At 40.2% G+C, this 20,672-nt stretch overlaps 1 protein-coding gene across 1 annotated transcript in view; it reads left to right on the forward strand.

Annotated features, from left to right (window-relative positions):
- Nucleotides 1-20,672, forward strand: part of LOC109037716 (putative aminopeptidase-2) — a 72,093-nt gene that overhangs the window by 21,872 nt on the left and 29,549 nt on the right. The gene's annotated exons all lie outside the window — the stretch shown is intronic.

Consider the following 20,672-nt stretch of genomic DNA (forward strand, 5'->3'; position numbering starts at 1 on the left):
CGATAGACAAAGTATGGATCGATCCAGTTAGTTGAAATATATGGTTCTTGTAGGAGTCAATGATGGACTGAGCAATGGGTCTCTCGTGGGTTGCCGTGAGTTAGTCTATTACCTACTTCCTTTGTCCATTGCAATCACCTGTTCCACCAATAGGATGCCTTCATATCCTTTTTGTCTTCTTTGTCTATAGATTTGTCTATACATTTCAACAATCAGCCCACAGGGAACCATAGAAAAAACCGCGGATAACCCGCATCGCGGATAATTGAGACTCGTCTGTACTTCACAAGGTTATGGGAGCCACTGATTGCTGTGAGTTCTACTTGTGCATCAGGTTGCAGCACTGAAAGCGAAGGCGCGTTATAGCCCCTTCCTTCCTCCTCTCCCCAAAACTGTCCCATCACCTCGACCTTACGGCAAAACTTACGCGCGATCTAGATTGCATTACATGCCCATAACTCTGCCTCAGTATTCCATAGAATTAGACATTTCTGTTAACAAACCTCAACAACTTAACACGTCCTGTAGGGTGTGCCTTATTTTTGAGTTTTCCGAAAATCAAGTTGGTCAACCCCTAAAAAGTTTCTATGTGGTCTCTAAATGAACCCCCTAAAAGGAAAAAATTTTAAAAAAATTTTAACCCGTGCCTCAAAGGGCCTAAAGGGCCTAAACCCAAAATTCAAAAATTTTGGCAAGCGACACATCAATTCTGAAGGAAAATGGCAAGTTACGGCCCTTTTAGGGCAGAAATTTCGTCCGTTTTGCCGTATCTTGAAGCGTAAGGTCACAAACGGCCCAATGACGACGTGAGGCTATGGGCTGGCGGGGCGCGCCGCGGCCGGCCCGCCGCTGAGCGTGCGCGCGCGGCAGGGTTGCGCATCGCCGCTTTACACCGGCGTAGAGGAACGAACGGTGGAGTGGGAGGGGGATATCCGGTGGAAAAGCATCCACATTTTCTATCCATAATGAAAATGCATTATACTTTTTCAATATAGGTGAGGAAATATGAGCCATACAAGGAAGTGATGAAAAGAGTGACAAATACATATATAGTTTGTACGGTTAAGAGTGTAAGTGGGGAAAATTTGCCGTAACTACAGAACAGCCCTGAAAATCTCGGGGAAATAAAAGCTGCTATTGATGAGAGGTTTAATTAAGGACTAATTAAAAAGATAGGTGCGATGTTGTCGAATCGTAAGCCCTTTACGCGATCAAAAGCGATTAGTGTAAATTTAATTGGAAAAGTTTAAGAAAAATTTGATGAAAGAAAATTGCCCCAAATTCGGGAAGTGCTTAAAGTGTTTTTCTATCATGTGAAGTGTTCGTACATGAATGTCAATGGCAGTAATTCCAATATGGAATGAAAAATGTAGAATCCCTGTGATACATAGTGTCTATGTTTACCCTCCTTTTCATTAGTGCATTTAACGTGACATCAATTAGAAAGTTTAATTCGAGAGGTTCAATATGGCTTACCCTCTTACATTTTCTGGTACTGAACCCCCCCCCCCCCCCGCCACAGTTACTTGCTATAATCAAAAATGTAATATTAGTTTCTCGAAAAAATATGATTTAACTTGGGGTTTGAACCCCACTCTTTATAACCGTGGGCAATGCCCTTGACCACTCGGCTACTGGGGAAGATTTGAGTAAACGAGGCTAATGTGTCATTTAGCCCCGTGGGTGAGGCCAGGCAATCAACATCAGCTGTAAGTTGGCGAAGCCAGATTGAACCGATTGAATAAAACTTTCTAATTGATGCATCAAACCTTCAGTGATTTCATATGAAATGAAAAAACTTATTTTCTTCCGTTTGGCGGGACTCATAAGCGAGCGTGAATTTTTCCTGTCGAGAAACTCTCTCCTGGGCGCGAGCTTTCTTCTTGTCTGCTCTCTTCACCTCTGCTGCAAGGATAGTATCCTTCACTGTGGATATTATGCATTCTCATTCAGGTTTTTGCTGAAGAATTAAAAATGCTTCATCCTCTTCATTTTCCATGATATCTAGAGTATTGCATAAAGCAATGTCGAATAACACGTCGATTTTTGCCGTAAAATCAGTCTCCAAATTCTCTTGAACCAGCGATCGACGGCTAGCATTTATTGATACGCGCCTCCACTCCTCATAAAAATGTAAACATTTTTAAAAACATGGACACTATGTATCACAGGGATTCTACATTTTTCATTCCATATTGGAATTACAAGATCAGAGGTTTTCGACGCACCGCCATTGACATTAATGTGCGAAAACTTCACATAATAGAAAAACACTTTAAGCACTTCCCGAATTTGGGGCAATTTTCTTTCATCAAATTTTTCTTAAACTTTTCCAATTAAATTTACACTAATCGCTTTTGATCGCGTAAAGGGCTTACGATTCGACAACATCGCACCTATCTTTTTAATTAGTCCTTAATTAAACCTCTCATCAATAGCAGCTTTTATTTCCCCGAGATTTTCAGGGCTGTTCTGTAGTTACGGCAAATTTTCCCCACTTACACTCTTAACCGTACAAACTATATATGTATTTGTCACTCTTTTCATCACTTCCTTGTATGGCTCATATTTCCTCACCTATATTGAAAAAGTATAATGCATTTTCATTATGGATAGAAAATGTGGATGCTTTTCCACCGGATATCCCCCTCCCACTCCACCGTTCGTTCCTCTACGCCGGTGTAAAGCGGCGATGCGCAACCCTGCCGCGCGCGCACGCTCAGCGGCGGGCCGGCCGCGGCGCGCCCCGCCAGCCCATAGCCTCACGTCGTCATTGGGCCGTTTGTGACCTTACGCTTCAAGATACGGCAAAACGGACGAAATTTCTGCCCTAAAAGGGCCGTAACTTGCCATTTTCCTTCAGAATTGATGTGTCGCTTGCCAAAATTTTTGAATTTTGGGTTTAGGCCCTTTAGGCCCTTTGAGGCACGGGTTAAAATTTTTTTAAAATTTTTTCCTTTTAGGGGGTTCATTTAGAGACCACATAGAAACTTTTTAGGGGTTGACCAACTTGATTTTCGGAAAACTCAAAAATAAGACACACCCTAACGTCCTGTCACCATCATTTTTTTTTACAAGCACTAATCCCATCTTTCTTGTTCATTTAAACGACACAATTAATGATACTGGCTCAAATGACACAATTAATGATACTGGCTCAGATGACACAATTTATTAGTTCATGAATTCTGCTCTCTCATGCATTATTCATAGTGGCTACATCTTGTCTCCTCTTTCCATCTTTCCCAAGAAGCACTTACATCTTAAACCTTGAGTGTTATATTGACCGTAGGTATCTCATGGGGGCATTGGTCACCAGGATTATTTGTTTGATGATCCTGGAAACCTGTTTGGGTTCGGCAATAACCATCTCGAAATGCTCAGTTGTGAAGTAGTGTGGAGGAATATGGCCAAAAACGAAATCCGACGATATTGATCACGAGTTGCGTGATTGAACGTCGGACTTCAGCATTTTGCAACTGATTCCGCGCTTGAAGGTTCACAGTTCGAATCCCGGCAGGCCTTCGTTTTCTAGGTCAACGAGATGTTTGAAAATGACCAGCCCCTGGGTAAGAGTAAATCAAATTTTGCGCAATTTTACGCGAGAAATATGAGAGCTTACTCGCAAACTTTTATCACATCTGTCTCTTGAATTTGCGGCCGAATAAAACCTAAAAGCATTTCAAAACTCCAAAACGCTGTTCCTTGAAAGGGGAAAAAACGAAAGTAAAATTTAACACATAACTTCGATTAAATTAATTAATTTAACTTCGGTCAGTTGCATGCTCATTTCCTCGTTTTAATTTTTACATTTTTTAGTTTCTGTTCCAGTTGAGAATGGGTATGTAATTGACCCGAAACGTCCTGGTTGTTTTATGTCTCATCTAGCCTTGTATACCCATTTGCTTTTTGTATTTTAGTGTGTTTTTATTGTTTAACACATAGTTGGGCTACATTTGAATCGCATTTAGCAAAAAGGAACAAGAGGGAATATAGTGTTTTCAAAATCGTCCAACTTTCCCTATTCTTTTAAACATACTTGATATGTACAGTTTTAAAATTTACACAGTTATTTTCCTGGAAAATTCATATTTTTTTATGGAAAGCCAAAACTATTTACTATTCTGGGCGACTTTTCACATAATTGTGAAGAAGCAACATTTTTAAAACACCGTAATCGCGCTGGTTCTTTTTTGGTAAATGCGATCCATATGGCAATAAGGATCAACTACTACTAGTTCACTCACAAAAGCACCTATCTGCAAAAGGAAACTCGTGGCACATATGTTGTCTCTAAAATGAGCCAGAGAGATTAGTTCCCAAACACAAGGGTTGACGCAAGAGCAAGTGGTAATTCAATGCACACTTGATCTCTTTAGACATTTAGACGGCATTCTTTTCGCGCAAGAAATGAGAAAGTGCAATATTTAGGAAAAATTCAAATCTATGACGAAGGTCCAAGTCTACGCTCTACGTTCCTAGTTCATGATGAAGCGGCTGGTATTTTTCCTTCCCAACTTTTCACCGAAGAGTTCCACTGTTTCCTTTGACCTCCTACGATGACTAGAAAAGAGGTTAAGCACTTTTTAATGGCACGCCGCATTAGACTAGCATGTGCGCGGATTTATCAGGCATCTGGAAAATTTCCTTGAATTGATTCGGGGCAAAATTTTCCTTTCCAACGTCGCGTCGTGAAACTACGCTGCTCCGGATACCGCTACTCCTAAGCTTTACCACGATACCCCTTGACTATACTGTCATGCTAAGGAAGATACTCTTCTATTCTTGCGAAATTACACACAAAATAGAGTACTGAAATTGAAAATAATCGTGTTGTGCAAGAGTTTTATTAGGGAGGCAATTTTATTTTCTCTCAATGTAGGTACCCTAGTCTTCACTCTCCCGCCAAGGGACTGTCCTAAAACTGCGCAACGCTATGAAAAAAAGAAGGCTCTGCGCTATAACGTGGCCCCTAAAAATTGCCCCTCCCCCCTCCAAAAAAAATCCTAAATTTCTTTTTGGTGATTTTTCGAAATTGCCCCCAGTTACACATTTGCATACAGTTACAAGTTCTGTAACTAAAACATCTTGCGCCTTTTTCACTAAATGCGCCGTGATATATAGGCAAAAAGTCAATTTGGTCCCTAAAAATCGAGCTTGATGCGCCACATGGCTCCTGAAACTCGCAGGTGAGTTTCGAACACTGATAGGGACCTACGTTACAAAAGCGTCACAAGGTGTAGAGGAGGGGTCGAAAATGCCGAAAAATTGCGTTACGTAATTTTGGGGCGGCCCCCTAAGGATTCCCCGACCAAAAACACCAAAAATGCCCAGATAAAGAGGTCATTGTCAGGCGCGGAAGCGTGTCCTCCGACGCGACGGGACGCTTGGCTCAGATCGGAAGGGCGGGCGTCGGCGTCGAACGGAATGTCAATCGGTGCGTAATTAATCGGGCACCGGTTTCGAATTCGGATTCATCGGGCGCAGACACCGGCGCGGAGCTCAACCGCCGCCGCACACTGAACGAGTTCATAGGAGATGTTGGACAAGATGCGAAAACCTATAAAGCTTTCATCTTTGTTGAAAGGAAGCATAAAGCTTCAACAGTATCATTTCGTTTATGTTCTCATGAAATGTTCTTCAAAATCACCCCTCCTAAATGTTAATGTGACAAAATAAATATCCAATTGGACCGCGTCTAGCAGAAAGGAGCCAAAACACATCAGCTATTGCCATATTCAATGGGACACTTTAACTTTTTGCATGAAAACAATTGTGCGGATTTTTGTGCTAATTTCAGTGAATTTTCTGCATAGTGCGAATCAAATGCCTCACGATTTTCAAAGGAATCCGGCACAAACGTTCTCCTGTAAGAAATTAAATTGTCCAATTACAAACAGCTACAATAGCTACAGCCTGACAGTTGAAATTTTGTGTTTGTCGGGTGGACATAGGTAATAGGTTAAAAGGCGGAACGTCATTGGTCGGCTATGTCTTATCTCTGCTTTATCGTACCTTTGTCAAGTGAAATGGACGACATATTCTGCCGTGCTAAGCAAGAACGCCGTAAATCCATCAATATTTTCCCGCGTTTTTTCGAACTTGACGCTTTATAAAATAAAAACTGTTTTACCTCTGCACCTCTTTTCAGGTTGAGTTCTCGATGGTATTTGAGAGTGAATTTTGTGAAAATATTTCCCAAAGTACACAGGTTTTTCTGCTATGATACATTATTTCCAAAAAGTTAAAAATGGTGTTTACGGAGTTTTTCCGTTGCCCGGCAGGCTTGTCGGAAACTTAAGATGTGCATTTAACTTGTCGTGAGTTCCACCCGGCATAGGCACAACAAAGCGGCGATGAGACGTAGCCGACCAATCACGCTCCGCCTTTTAACCTATGTCATCTATGTCTACCTGACAGACACAAAATTTCAACAATCAGGCTGCAGATGTGACTTGGTTCCTCTCTGCTTAACGGTGCCATTTAATGTTCCATTTTTCCCACTAGATCGTTCCACTGTGCGCCTCCGAGGACGGAGTTCCGGGGGGGGGGGGGGGGGGGGGCCGTCCGCGGGTATTTGGAAGCCAGGGCGGCGGAGCCGGGTCGGGTCCCACTCGGCGTCTGATCATCGGGCGCACGCGTTCGATTTTCGCACCGGAATCCGATTCCACGGATCCGCGACTTGTTTTTACGAGGTGCAGTGTCGTTTTCGAGTCGTCGTCGTTTCGGGCTGGATTAACTTTGCACCGGGGAATGAATTGTTAAGGTAAGATCATCTTAGACAGGGTGTAATGAGGGGCTTGAGACACTTAGGGTGAGAGCAGTTTTTGAAAAGAATGAGATATTAATGATTTACCCTAAAATTGGACCGCATTTTGCAATTTGGAACTATAAATTCTGGCTCTTCTGGAAAAAACACTTATGTGCATAGGGAAACCAATGGCATATACGTTGTTTTTAAACCAGTCTAGAATTTATAGTTCCAAATTGCAAAATGTTTAGTCCAATTGGTCTTACACTGGGAAAAAAAACACATTGGATCTAGAGTCCAGACTCTTAAAAACATCGACAAGAAAAAGTAGTCTTGATTCAATCAAAATCTAGCTTAAATCAAGGACCAAGCCTCTTGATTTAAGCGGATTTCGTTTTGATTCAAGCAAAAATCCGATTGAATCAAGAGTAGTTTTTCTTGTCAATGTTTTCAAGAGTCTGGACTCCAGATCCAATGTGTTTTTTTTTTCCAGTGTAAATTATTTTCAGTGAAAGAATTTTGCACCCCTGAAATCCAGTTTTTACGCATCAAAAAGAAAGTTTGAACTTTATTTACGCCATAAGGCTCCATGTAATTTTGGAGATGTAACCATTTGATACCCACGGATGATAATTTTCTGCCACTCTGCAGAAATTTTAAAATGAGTTTTTATTTTTATATTATTTTGTAAAGCTTTAAGACAAATATAAAAAGAGCGTTTGTATTAATCCTATCAGGCAAGAGTTCAACATAATTCACTTTTTTTAAAAATCAGTATCAAATACAAATCTTTAGATGGATAGTTATTCCAGTACGGAAGATATTTTTTGGGCTGTTTTGAAAATTGAAGGTGAAATAGCAATGTGCGTTGGCGGATAAACTATCGGGGAAGGCAAAAGCGTCTTCCTTTAGGTGAGATTTTTGCCACGGTTGAGTTATTTCTGCGTCTTCAAAGCGCGCATGTCACAAAGCAACACTGCAAACATTAAAATTATCTGATTGTAATTTCCTCTAATGATGACAATTTATAACTCGAGAATTCGCCGTGACATTAGTTTGCGCGCTACCTGAAAGTCGACTAAACGTCATGTCATCTCGAAGTCTCAGCAGTTGCGTTTTATTTACGCGAAATTCACAGTTCAGTTTGAAAAGTCAAAGATGATTTCTAAGTGATAAGAAGAGGATTTCTAGGCGATATGAAAACTTTATTATAATTATTGTAGAATAAGAACTCGTGAACTGTGGGATGGCCTGTGTCTTGTTGAATGTTGTTCATACTCTGTGGCTATCTTTGCGAAATACGCATAATTAAATTCGATGGTATGGTTATAAACTTTGAAAGTGTGAGACTTTTGCGGCGTATATATTTTCACGTTATATTTTCCTTCAATACATATTTTTTTCATCAATTAAAACGAGAATAATCCATACAGGATGTGCAAACATTTCAAAATCATGAGTTGAAAAACGCTGACTCCGCGAGATTAAATATTAGAGCCTAACACAAAGCGGAGCGGCGCGGCGGCGCACTGACGCCTACAAACCTAACAGGGATACTTCACACATTGCGCAACGCGTGAAGTGTCCCTGTTAGGTTTGTAGGCGTCAATGCGCGTTTCGCGCTGGCTGTCCGCCTGCCGCACCGCAACGTGCCACGGCGCTTGAAGCAACTATTTCACATCAGAGGTATTGCACAGTATCATACGAAACTGAAGGCGCTCTAATATATCAAGAATGGCAGGCATCCATCAAAAGTACGGAGTTTTCCTCTCAAAATAAATCAAGATTTTACGGCCCAAAAAGAGAGCAGTGGTCCAAAAACTCACTAAGTCCTAGCATCCGGAATTAGTGACGTTTAGCATACACTTTATCGCCTGGCTGTGAGTTGCTTAATCGCCATCGGCTATAAAAGGCTATAAGAAATTGTATAGCCGGCTACAGCAGCTATAGGAAATCTTACAGCCGGCTGTAGCTCTATAGTAATTTGAAACACACATCCTACTGTCAATTTTTACAAGGGCATGCGCAGGTTTTAACTTTAGGCATTGAAAGGTTAAAGTGTAACTTTGCATGCAATAACAAACACGTGGTTCAATTAGATGACGTGATCGCTCACACGTATTTTTTGAAAGGTTTTCTCTTCAAACCAAAAACCGATGCGCAAAAAAATAAGAGTGGCAATTGAATTCACGCTCGTTTTCCAAATTCGCGAACGTTCTTTAGAAAGTAGGAAACGCCTAAGTACACTTTCATTCCAGTGAGAAAATTGGATGTGAGCTTATGAGGTCATCAAACGCCGGTCAACACACAATGCTGTAGAAGTGAGTGCGGCTTTCAAAATTTACACAAATTTAAAATTTAAAAAAATGGCAATTCGCATGTACTTTTTTTTTTTTTTTTTTTTTTTTTTTTGAGAAAATTACAAAAAATGGATAAATACTAGGGTTATAAACAAAAATGAACTTTAAATAATGGTTATGTTATTTAGAAGATTCGGGGCATGTAATACCTCCGATCCCTGATGTATTTATATTTTTATAATTTAATTTAATAATGTGAAACATGTGGAATTTAAGTATTCTTGTACGTTTATTTCTTTCGACGAAAAACTTCATGGCTCGTATGAATAGGTCTTTGAGCCAAGATCGGATGTATGTTTGATGATTGATATTTCCCGAAGTTCCCCCTTTTTCATTGGGAACGTGACAGGATTAGAGCGGCACGCGATTGGTTGGAACGATCTTATAGGCGTCCTGATGAGTCATACGAAAAAAATAGATGAGATGCTGACTCTTTTTGCGTGCAATGTGACAAAGTCGACATCCAGCTCATCAGCGAGGAAAAACAACCTAAATTCTCAGATCATGCAAAGGCTGTCATTAAAGGCACTCACGCAGAGAATATTTCACGTCGAATTCACACATCTGAAATATGAGAGCTTCCTGCATTCTCACGTGAGCCATGGGATGCGTGCAGTGAAATAGACAACATGACTCATTTTAAAGCGTAGATACTCTTTTTTGTCAGCATAGCGACGACTTGTTTCATTAATGGAAGCCCAGTGGCATCTTCCGTGCTGTGCTTTTGGAATTGCGTTGCTTTTTTTTAAAAGATTGACAGTAATTATTTTAACATCGTTTCCCCGGAAGGATGATTTTACCCACTAAAATTCTATCCATTAATTAACGGAAGTAACTGCAGACCGTAAAAATGTAGTAACTTTACGAATTAGATGTATATATACACCAACAGTCTGACTGAGGCTTAGTATGGTGTAGCTAGAATTAGTTAGTGGGGTTGCACGGGGTCAGTGGCGAGGCGTGAACGATCGATTATCGATATTTCTCCATTTGAAGCTATGGTAAAGAATCGATTATTAAGGCGTTCGCTGCGAACACCCTGTCTATCGATCCTTCCCATAGGTTTAAATGGACCGCGTTTAACAGAAAGGAACCAAGCCACATCAGCTATTGCCAATTTAATCGGCGATTTAATTTTTACATGAAACGTGTGCGGATTTCTGTGCAAATCTCAGTGAATTTTTTCCATAATACAAGCAAATTCCTTAAATTTGCAAAGGAATCTGCACAGCGTTTTTCGTAAAAAATGTAATTTCCCTGTTAAATTTGGCAATAGCTGATGTGGCTTGGTTCTTTCTGTTAACGCGGTCAAATGGCAAATCAATCGATATGTCGCAAAGCACGCCTTGCCACTGCACGGGTCTCTGTTCAAAATTCTTCATGGGGGTGAGGAAAAGTTTAGGGGGCCGTTCAAGTACTAGGTAAACCTTTTTGTCAAACTCTTTGGCCCACTCCCCCCTTCCTTCCCGTAAGCCAACTTCCTTCTTCCTTGTGAATAACGCAAATTGGACAGGCTTCATAATGTCCTCCTAACTTTTTCTTAAATTATAACGTAGAAAACCTAAAAAATTATCGAAGATTTTTTTTTTCAAGGGAGAATATTGTTTTAATGTATTTTCTAATAAGGACACTCACGTTCCCCAGCAGGCTGATTACTGAAATTTATAGACAAAATTATAGACAAAGAAGACATAGGGAGTATTTTGAAGCGATCCTATCGGTTGAATAAGTTGTTTCCTGTAGACTAAGGGAGAAAATGATGGACTAAATATAGGGTCTCTCGTAGGTTGCAGTTAGTTACTCTATTATCTACCTCCTATGTCCATTGCGACCACCCGCTTCCGTGTGGAAGATTTCAAAATTCCGCTAAATTTTTATATTTTAAATAAAACTATGTTTTAAATATCTAGTTACTAAATAAAATAATTTAATTAAATATTGTTTTATTTATTTATTTGATAACTTAAATTAAAAGTTTAAACAATAAAAAACTTTAAAAGTTAAGTGTTAAAAGTAAAATAATTTAAAATACCAAATATATCTAAATAAAATTGATAATCTTTAATTTAAAAATGTAGAAATTTAGCTCAAATACGATCCCTTCCTACCCCTTTTGTATCTTTGCCTACAGCTCTGTCTATCGAATTGACGTAATCGACCCGCAAGTATGAGCCCCTCCTTCTCGCAAGACCCCGTAAGCAAAACTCAGACTCCTTCCCATCGAGGTAGCTTTATGCAAAGATTGGAAACTCTTGAAAGCTCCCGAAAATAATTCCTCATTGAAAAGATCGTGGATTCCGAATCAGAAAGTGTGTCAGATCAATGATGCATTAAGCTCGCACTCTCTTTGAAATTAGAATCAGTTCAGATGCATTGAAGGTCGTGGATGAAAACTGCCCTTGCAAGTAAGGAGCGACACTAATCCATAGCGAGAATCTACACCTTCGCAGTCCTTCAAATGTAAGAGTTAGTACTGACTTTCTACTCTATAGAATCTCAAAGACTCCTTGCACGGACTATGTGTTTGACATAGGAACAAAACGAGGATACTGCGATTTCATGGAGTCATGGAGTGGATGGAGCGTGTGGTCTCGAAAGTATGTAAACATTTAGGTAAATTAAAAAGTTTAGATTGCGGAATCTCTAAATCGAAATGTCGGCACTTACCGGCCAAAATATCACAAGCGCCATGCGACGTTTCAAAATTTCCACCGCCATTTTATTTTTTTACAGAGAGATTGTTGGTTGAATCTGTTTGAAAATTTCACTGAATCTTATCGGCAGCACAAAGAAGGTTCAGTGAAATTTTCGGATAGCTTCGATGAACAATTTCTCTATAGAAAAATAAAATGGCGGCGGAAATTTTTAAACGTCGCATGGCGCTTGTAATACTTTGGCCGGAAGGTGACGGTGTGATCGTTCATGGGAAAGAGGAACTTAATCCATGAAATCAAAATTTCCATTGCTTTGCAATATATCGATTGATCTGCCTTTTTAAACCTATGGATAAGGATTTACAAACAGGGTGTTTGCATGGAACACCTCAATAATCGATTCTTCACCACATCTTCAAATAGGGAAGTATCAAAAATCGATCATTAACGCCTCGTCATTGGAGAATCCTCTAGGTGATTTTACCACTATCTATAGGTATAACTATAAAATCAAGGTGTCTTGGCCAAACTTTAACATCGTCGATCGTGACTGCGATGTTCAGTACAAGGAACATATGAGTTCATTATTTTCGCAATTCAGAACTAAGTGGGTAATAATCAGACGATTTGCCCCTGGCATGCTTCCTGAGTGTGTTCAACGAAGCGGCAACAAGATTCACCACTCCATTCAGACTTGAATTGTCTGATATTCCGAGGACCATGACTCAAGTTTATAAATTCTCTTTAATGGTTTTATTTATATTACCGACCGTCTTCAGAAGTAGGAACTCCAGTCCACCCACATTTAAAATCGTGTTTATATAAGAACATTATGGAGTGCTCTACAAATATTTTAGGGTAGCGGTAGACCCACAAATTTCAAATACTCACCGCAGTCAAAAGTAGTTAATAGCGTAGCTGTTTACAGTTAGCATTTTCAGAGAGTAGTTCCCAAGAAAGCTTCCTAGATATAGCTTAAGAAACTGTGTTTAAGTAACAATTCACAGGAAGAAGACAGGGCTGGATTAAGAGGGTGGCCTAGGGTGCGTCAAAAAAAATGAAAGTCTGAAATGTTCCGCTCCCCAGGCGGCAATCGATGACGTTTGGTAAAAAAACATGTTTGCCAAAATTTGGGCCAATTTCAACCATTTTAAATGGTGCCAAAGGTCAATTTTGTGACGAAATTATGATATTTTGGTTTAGACGACCTCGATTTCGTACAAAAAACTCGATTTTACGCTGAAATCGTGCGTTTACGAGAAAAATGCCAAAGAACTCGACTTGTAGAGAATGAAATTTTACATTAGGAGGACGTCTTTGTAACCGATAAAAAACAAATTGAATTAGAAAAACTCAACTCGGTATTTATTTTTTTGGTCCTCAGAATTTCCGAGGTCTTACAAAGTAGAGGTTTAAAAGACTCATTTTTCACGAAAATAAGTCGAAAGAGGGTATAAATGAACTGCAGGCAAGTGTTGAGGATGCAAATGTCATCAGAACTTCCTCAGTTTCAAAAAAAGTTCCAACTATTTTGTACAATCCTCCAAAAAGTGTACGGCTCGAGAAGCAGGATCGTGCTATAATAGTAAGGGGAAAGTGCGGTTTGACCGGGAAAAATTGCGTTACAAACTTTCCCTACCTATGTAATCGTCATCAGTAGGTCCTCCTGAACAACTTCCTAAAAGTTAAAAATGGCCCGACCCCGGAACACCCCTCAAAAAAGTTAAAATTGAAAATGGCGGCCGTAATAAGAGGGTCCGGGAAATCGGTATTTTAAAATGCCCATTCTGTCTCATCATGCGAGGTATCATTTCCTATGTTATTTTGGTCGTAGATTTCATAAATGAATTCCGCAAGGCCCCTTCTGAGCTTACGTTTTTCTCGATAGTCGTATGTTTCCTTAAATTTCCTTTATTAAATACATTTATAACATCAAATTTAAGTTTCTTGGCCATAAATACATGAAAATAAAGACACTTCACTTTCCTTGTTCCTTCGGTGAATATTTAAAAAAATGCAACCTCCTGCCTTTCACATTTGGCCGCCATCTTTGATTTGGAGCGCCCCCTTTGGCCGGAGGGCCTTGCGGAATTCATTTATGAAATCTACGACCAAAATAACATAGGAAATGATACCTCGCATGATGAGACAGAATGGGCATTTTAAAATACCGATTTCCCGGACCCTCTTATTACGGCCGCCATTTTCAATTTTAACTTTTTTGAGGGGTGTTCCGGGGTCGGGCCATTTTTAACTTTTAGGAAGTTGTTCAGGAGGACCTACTGATGACGATTACATAGGTAGGGAAAGTTTGTAACGCAATTTTTCCCGGTCAAACCGCACTTTCCCCTTACTATTATAGCACGATCCTGCTTCTCGAGCCGTACACTTTTTGGAGGATTGTACAAAATAGTTGGAACTTTTTTTGAAACTGAGGAAGTTCTGATGACATTTGCATCCTCAACACTTGCCTGCAGTTCATTTATACCCTCTTTCGACTTATTTTCGTGAAAAATGAGTCTTTTAAACCTCTACTTTGTAAGACCTCGGAAATTCTGAGGACCAAAAAAATAAATACCGAGTTGAGTTTTTCTAATTCAATTTGTTTTTTATCGGTTACAAAGACGTCCTCCTAATGTAAAATTTCATTCTCTACAAGTCGAGTTCTTTGGCATTTTTCTCGTAAACGCACGATTTCAGCGTAAAATCGAGTTTTTTGTACGAAATCGAGGTCGTCTAAACCAAAATATCATAATTTCGTCACAAAATTGACCTTTGGCACCATTTAAAATGGTTGAAATTGGCCCAAATTTTGGCAAACATGTTTTTTTACCAAACGTCATCGATTGCCGCCTGGGGAGCGGAACATTTCAGACTTTCATTTTTTTTGACGCACCCTAGGGTGGCCACATGGGCCGCGGCCCATGCCGGCAAATCTATAGGGAGCGGCAAATTTTGAAATTTTTGTAAATGTAGGTATAGAAAATTCGAATTTAGAAAAAAAATTACAAACGAGAAAAGGCGTCAAAATCTCTAATTTTCTGAGAGTAGAGTAATTTCTACTCTTGTCGTCTTTCCGTGATACAAGAGAGAGCACCTTTAATTAGTCGAGTTGAGAGAGAAACCAAACACGCAATTTGGCCTGGAGCGGCGCGGCGCAGAGAGCAATGATGACGAGGACTTGAGATGAAAAGGAGAAGCCCTCGGCGCGACGGTCGGCATCGGCATGTAACACATATTAGCGCCTACAAGACTGCATGAATACTTCACGCATTGCGGCAAACACAGTGCGATCAGCGTGAAATGCATAGCGCCTTCAAGACTGCGTGAATACTTCACGCATTGCGTCAAACACAGTGCATTCAGCAGCTAGCTGTCGGCGTGAAATTCATAGCGCCTACAAGACTGTCGGAATACTTCACGCATTGCGCCAAACACGGTGCGGTCTGCGCGGCGCGGCGGCGGAGGTTAAAATCATTAATCCTCATTTATGTTTGCTCTTTCATAATTTTTTCGTTCATTTCTTATGAATGGAAGGCCTTGGCCTTGTCCGCACAGAGATAGGTTTACGAGACTTAACTTTCGCGCAAAGTTCCGTGCACTTTTGCAAGCAGTGTTGACAGGGCTTTCCCAAAAAATGTGTTCAACACAAGTAAACGCGTCTCATGCAGTCCTCCCCCGCTGGCACGTTCATTTGATGGTTTTCATTGATGTTTCAAAACGAATGAGATGGGGGCGGCAAAATACAGGCGGCCCACGGGCGGCAAGTAGGTAAATCCAGCCCTGGAAGAAGAACCTCAAAATAAGCTATTGATTCTTCAGCTCAGACGAATATTCAACACAATTTTTAATAAAACTAGCCCGAAATTGTCAAACCAACCGAATTAATTGCAGTTTGAAGTTTCGAGTACAAAAGATGTAGTTTGGAAGAGAATGCTATGTAAAATTCTAATCTGCCTGTCAAGATTAGCACGGAATCCATAGATCAAATAGCTTATTTACAAAAGCTTTTGGCACACAAATGAACAAAATAACTCGCAATTTATAATTTTTTAGACTGGGAGTCGTTTTCGTTGACATTTTGAAGTACAATTTTTGAACTTGACTAACACAACGAAAATCGCCCTATTGAAAACGTGCTCTTCGTGGCCCAGAGTTTATTTTCCTGCGAATGCTCACAATTTTATTTTAATCTATAAAATGCAATAGCTGTTGTAGGTTCCGCGTTGTCATCGAAGTTCCCGCAATCCTGCTTCACTTCCTTTTTTGGCCTCGTTATCGTCGATATTTTTTGGAGCATATAAATAGATTTCGTGACGTACGTTGCTTGATATCATTAAAAAAGGGTTGAATCATACGGTGAATTTTTCGCTTCTCGCTTTTCGGAGACGAACTAACGAACTGAATCGATCTTTAAAAAAAAATGGCACTGTAAATTACATTTTCGGTTTTTCACATTCAATACATTTCAAAAACCAACTGTTAAGAAGTGGACTCGGAAAGAAAAATAAACGATTGTGCAATGAAAGACGGACTGATTAGCACAATCAGAGAATCGCTTCTCACTTAACTGCGCAATTTTTATACTGACTGTGTATTTCTTATTAAGGAACATGGGCGGAACCAGGGGGGCCGCGAGGGGGCCTGGTTTCCCCCAGGAATCTTCCTGGCTCCTTTTAAGAAATTTGAGGTATTTTGCCAAATGAGTGCTTTAAATATCTTTCATCTTTGAAATTGTAATTCGATCAATTCGATGAGAACAGCTCAAAATTACTCCTATTTAATGTTTTAACTTTTGCCCGAGGAGTCGCCCCCCTCCCTCGTGCCCCCTTTGAAACCTCCCGAGGTCTCTTTTGGAAGTGTGGTGTCCCACGGAACTTTTTTGGTGGGGTGTCTTATGATACCCCCTAGATCCCCTTTGATGAAGTGCCTCTCTATCCCCATTTCACCCCTACCAAAAATTTCTAATTCTCCCCGAATATACATAGGTAACACCCAATATCTCCTTCCTCAAAAAGGACCAAAATATATGGTAAAAATGGCAGTGCTTAGCATGCTATGGTCCAGCGTACAAAAGTTTACGCCGGAAAATGGGAATTGAGATGTTGCATGTGTGAGGAATTTGCGATTTGACTGCTGATTCTTATGTAAAAGTTTGCGAGAAACACGATGGTACCACTGGTTTTCTCTGAAATCAACTCCAAAGCTCAAAAAAAGCTCTCAAGTTGAGGCCAAAATGGAGGGGATATCCCGCGCTATCCTGAGAGTCCACGTCTACATCAAGACAAACTCTCTAAGCAAAGGTAGGGAGCAAATACATTATCAGTGATGCCGTGTTTTCAGTTGCGGAGTCCCCAACTAAAGTGGCAACCCTGCTAATGTATTTGCTCCCTATCTTTGCATGGAGAGTTTGTCTTGATGTAGAGGTGGACTCTCAGGATAGCGTGGGATATCCCCTCCATTTTGGCCTCAACTTGAGAGCTTTACTTGAGCTTGGGAGTTGATTTCAGAGAAAACCAGTGGCACCATTGTGTTTCTCGCGAACTTTTACACAAAAATCAGTAGTCAAATCGCAAATTCCTCACACATGCAACATCACCATTCTCGTTACTTTTTTTTATTATTTTTTTTTATGACGAGATGTATTCTCATGACCTTGCAATCACGTTTTGAATTACTCGTGGAAAAACGTGGCAACGCCAAAGTTCGGAAGCGCGTCTCCAGATGGAGAAGTTGCGCAGTGACAGGTATGTGTCCACTTCGTCTAACATCGTCTGCGGCTGATAGCGGCTCGTGTTTATGCAAACAACTGTCAACAGTGTTGGATGTTGATCTATCGGTAGCTGACCAACCGGGCGACCGCTCGGAGAGAGTTGCGTTTGTTTTCATTGACCGGCGAATATGATGCAATTAAATTCGCATCCATTCCAGCGTTGTCAATCTCCTATTCATTGCGTGATTTGTGGATCCTAACCGCAGCAGACAGTCCTGCCATTCTTGTTTTTTCAAAATTTTACGGATCCATTTAAAGTGAACAGCGTGATTTTGTTGATACGGCGAAATTCATGTAATTTGCGAAAAACCAGAGTTGTCTGAGAACAAGAGGGCGAAAAATTGGACCGCGTTAAGCAGAAAGGAACTAGGCCACATCATCTTTTGTCAAATTTAACCGGGCAATTTAATTTTTTACAAGAAAACGTTTGTGCGAAGTCCTTCGAAAATTTTTAGGAATATCCTTCGTATACCATGCAGGAAATGTACTGAAATTTGTACAAAAATCTGCAAAACCTTTTTATGTAAAAAATTATATTGCTCAATTAAATTCGGCAATAACTGATTTGGCCTTCATTCCTTTCTCCTTATCACGGTTCAATTGTACATCATTTTTGACAAAATAGCTGTATTTCCGCATTACCCCTCGATAAGGCACTCATACTGCCTTGTGCAAATTGGTTCTCTTTTTCGCCGAATTTTTTCAGATTGCCCAAAACTGAGCCCTAAAATTACGATAGGTATGATGAATACGTCTGAAATACACACAATTTGCTATACGATAATATCCCGGTATCCGCGAGGGTTACGTTCTGCGTAAACCCCGCGGATACCAAATTTCCGGACACGGGGGCATTGGTCTTATGGAAAGTGAAGAGTTAGGGGACTTGTCAAATGAAAAATGCTTACATTCACCTATGGTTTGCGGAAGAAAGTCACTAGAGTGACAAAACAAATGAATATGAATGATTTGAAATAAAATAATTAAGTAAGGTTAGGAAGAGGAAAACTCTATCAGTTGGTGCTTCACTTCCATGACAACCTTCCCACAGTCATTTCATTCATGGTTCAAGATTCTCTTCCCCGATCGCGGATAAGCGAGTCACGGAGTCGCGGATAGCGGGGTAATGCCGCAAAAATTCGATCGCGGATCGATGGCGGGGTCGCGAATACCGGGGTATTACAGTACGTACAAGCCTGTATCACGCATTATCAGTCTCCCGCATTTGTGGGCACTTTTTCTCGGGCGTAGGCAACGAAGTTTTGTTAGAAAAGGATGTAAGAAAACCTAACCTAAATTTTTCGAGCAATTTTGCAGACTTCTACAATAATCTACACTTTAATTTCAGTCGTTTCAAAGCATTTGGTTTTAACTTCCATTTCTATATGATGATGCGAAAAGAGGTGCTTTAAGGCAACAATAACCACACGCGAGGAAGATCGTTAGCAGTTCGCGAGATTTTATTTACGATCACGGGTTAGATTCTCCAAAACCTCTTTCTGGGTGTACGTGGTTGCCAAATTCGAAGAAAAAGTGTCCAAAGATGCGGGAACTTTGATAACTTTTGACTCGGACTGCGCTAATACTGTGTTACCGAATGAATTTCAGAGTGTCTTGATATGCTCATCGGTATCTCTCCATGATTTTTCCTTAGAAATAACTCATCATTTCCCTGTGTTGCTTGCATACAACAATCCCATTTGAAGTAGCCACCTTGAGAGAATCGTCAATGATTTTGCCATATGCAGGGTGAACCAAGGTTAAACAGCCATCCTGCAGGAGCGAGTTCTATGGGTCAAAATAAGACTTTTTAGTTGTATAACGTTTTTTCCGAAAGTGCCCCCTGACGTAGCTACGGACCCCTCAAAATTTCGGAAAATAAACCGTTTTTCCTGAATTGTGGCAACAACGGTTGTAAACCGAATCTCATGAGAATTTGTAACTTTAACCCTCTACTTTTATGCTAGGAATTCATAAATGGTGTGCATATTGCAAAAAGGAACCAAGAGCAATTGCAATGTTGCTAAAATCGTGCAACTTCTTTTGCTTGGAAGAAAAACCTGATCATTTAAAAACAGTTTTTGTTTTACGCCCGAAAAAACTGTAAATTTAAGACAAAAATTATCATGTGACATTGTGAATTTCATATTTTTGCATGATTTCGGTACTTTTATTGCAAAGGATGATGTTGCACAAATCTTAGCAACATATGCGATGCTCTTGGTTCCTTTTTGCAAAATGAAATCCAAATGATCTAAAAAAATCGAAGTCTCAATTTACAACAAAAAAGTCTTATTTTGACCCATACTGCCGTACGAAAAAGAACGCCGATTCACCTTCAGACGTTGCCAAATTTCCTTCGATAAAACACGAATTTCCTGGTAAACTTCGTGAATATTTTCCTTCCAATTTTTCAGATAATTTTTCTCACGATTTCACCTAAGATTCCTGAAAATTTAAAGGAAAAATATCCATAACTTTCTTAAAAAATCATCGTTTTGTCGAAAGGAAATTTGGTAACTCTCGAATGTTCATACGGCGTTCTTCCTTAACACGGCAGCACAGAACACGCTCCTGCAGTCTGGTCGTTTAACCCTGAATCACCCTGTATAGTGCTTAATGTGGCTGATTCTAGCCTGGGTTCGTTAAATCTGGAGGCTGTGCGTTTTTAACGATGAGCAATGAAAAATCGATGCACTTGTGAACCGTGCTTGCGTCGGGCTCCAATGATGTAAACAGCTGTCTAATTTAATGCCCCCTGTTATGCGTCAGCAACTCGGGTTGCGTGCATCAAGAGAGCATCATGCAATGGAGCTCCAATCATAACCGTCGCAAAAATAAGTCCAAGGAATTCCAAGAAATTCAAAAACGTTTATCGGGTTTTTAATCTCTGTCGTGGTTCGATGTTTTTTTCACGTCGGGGGAAAAAGGTGTTTGAATTTTGGTTCTCTCGGAAAGAGGTCAATGACGTAAGTGAGTGGAGACATTTTTGTCGTTTATTTTCTCAAAAATTGCGTTGGGTATGGAAGAAAAATTTGCTATTACTCCAAGAGCTGCTGTAGTAGAAACAAATTTTACTTTGAAAGGTGTTTCAAATTATATTTTGTGTTGAATTGCGCCAAAAAACGGGCGCA

Source organism: Bemisia tabaci, chromosome 9 (genome assembly GCF_918797505.1).
Source record: "Bemisia tabaci chromosome 9, PGI_BMITA_v3".
Taxonomy (NCBI): domain Eukaryota; kingdom Metazoa; phylum Arthropoda; class Insecta; order Hemiptera; family Aleyrodidae; genus Bemisia; species Bemisia tabaci.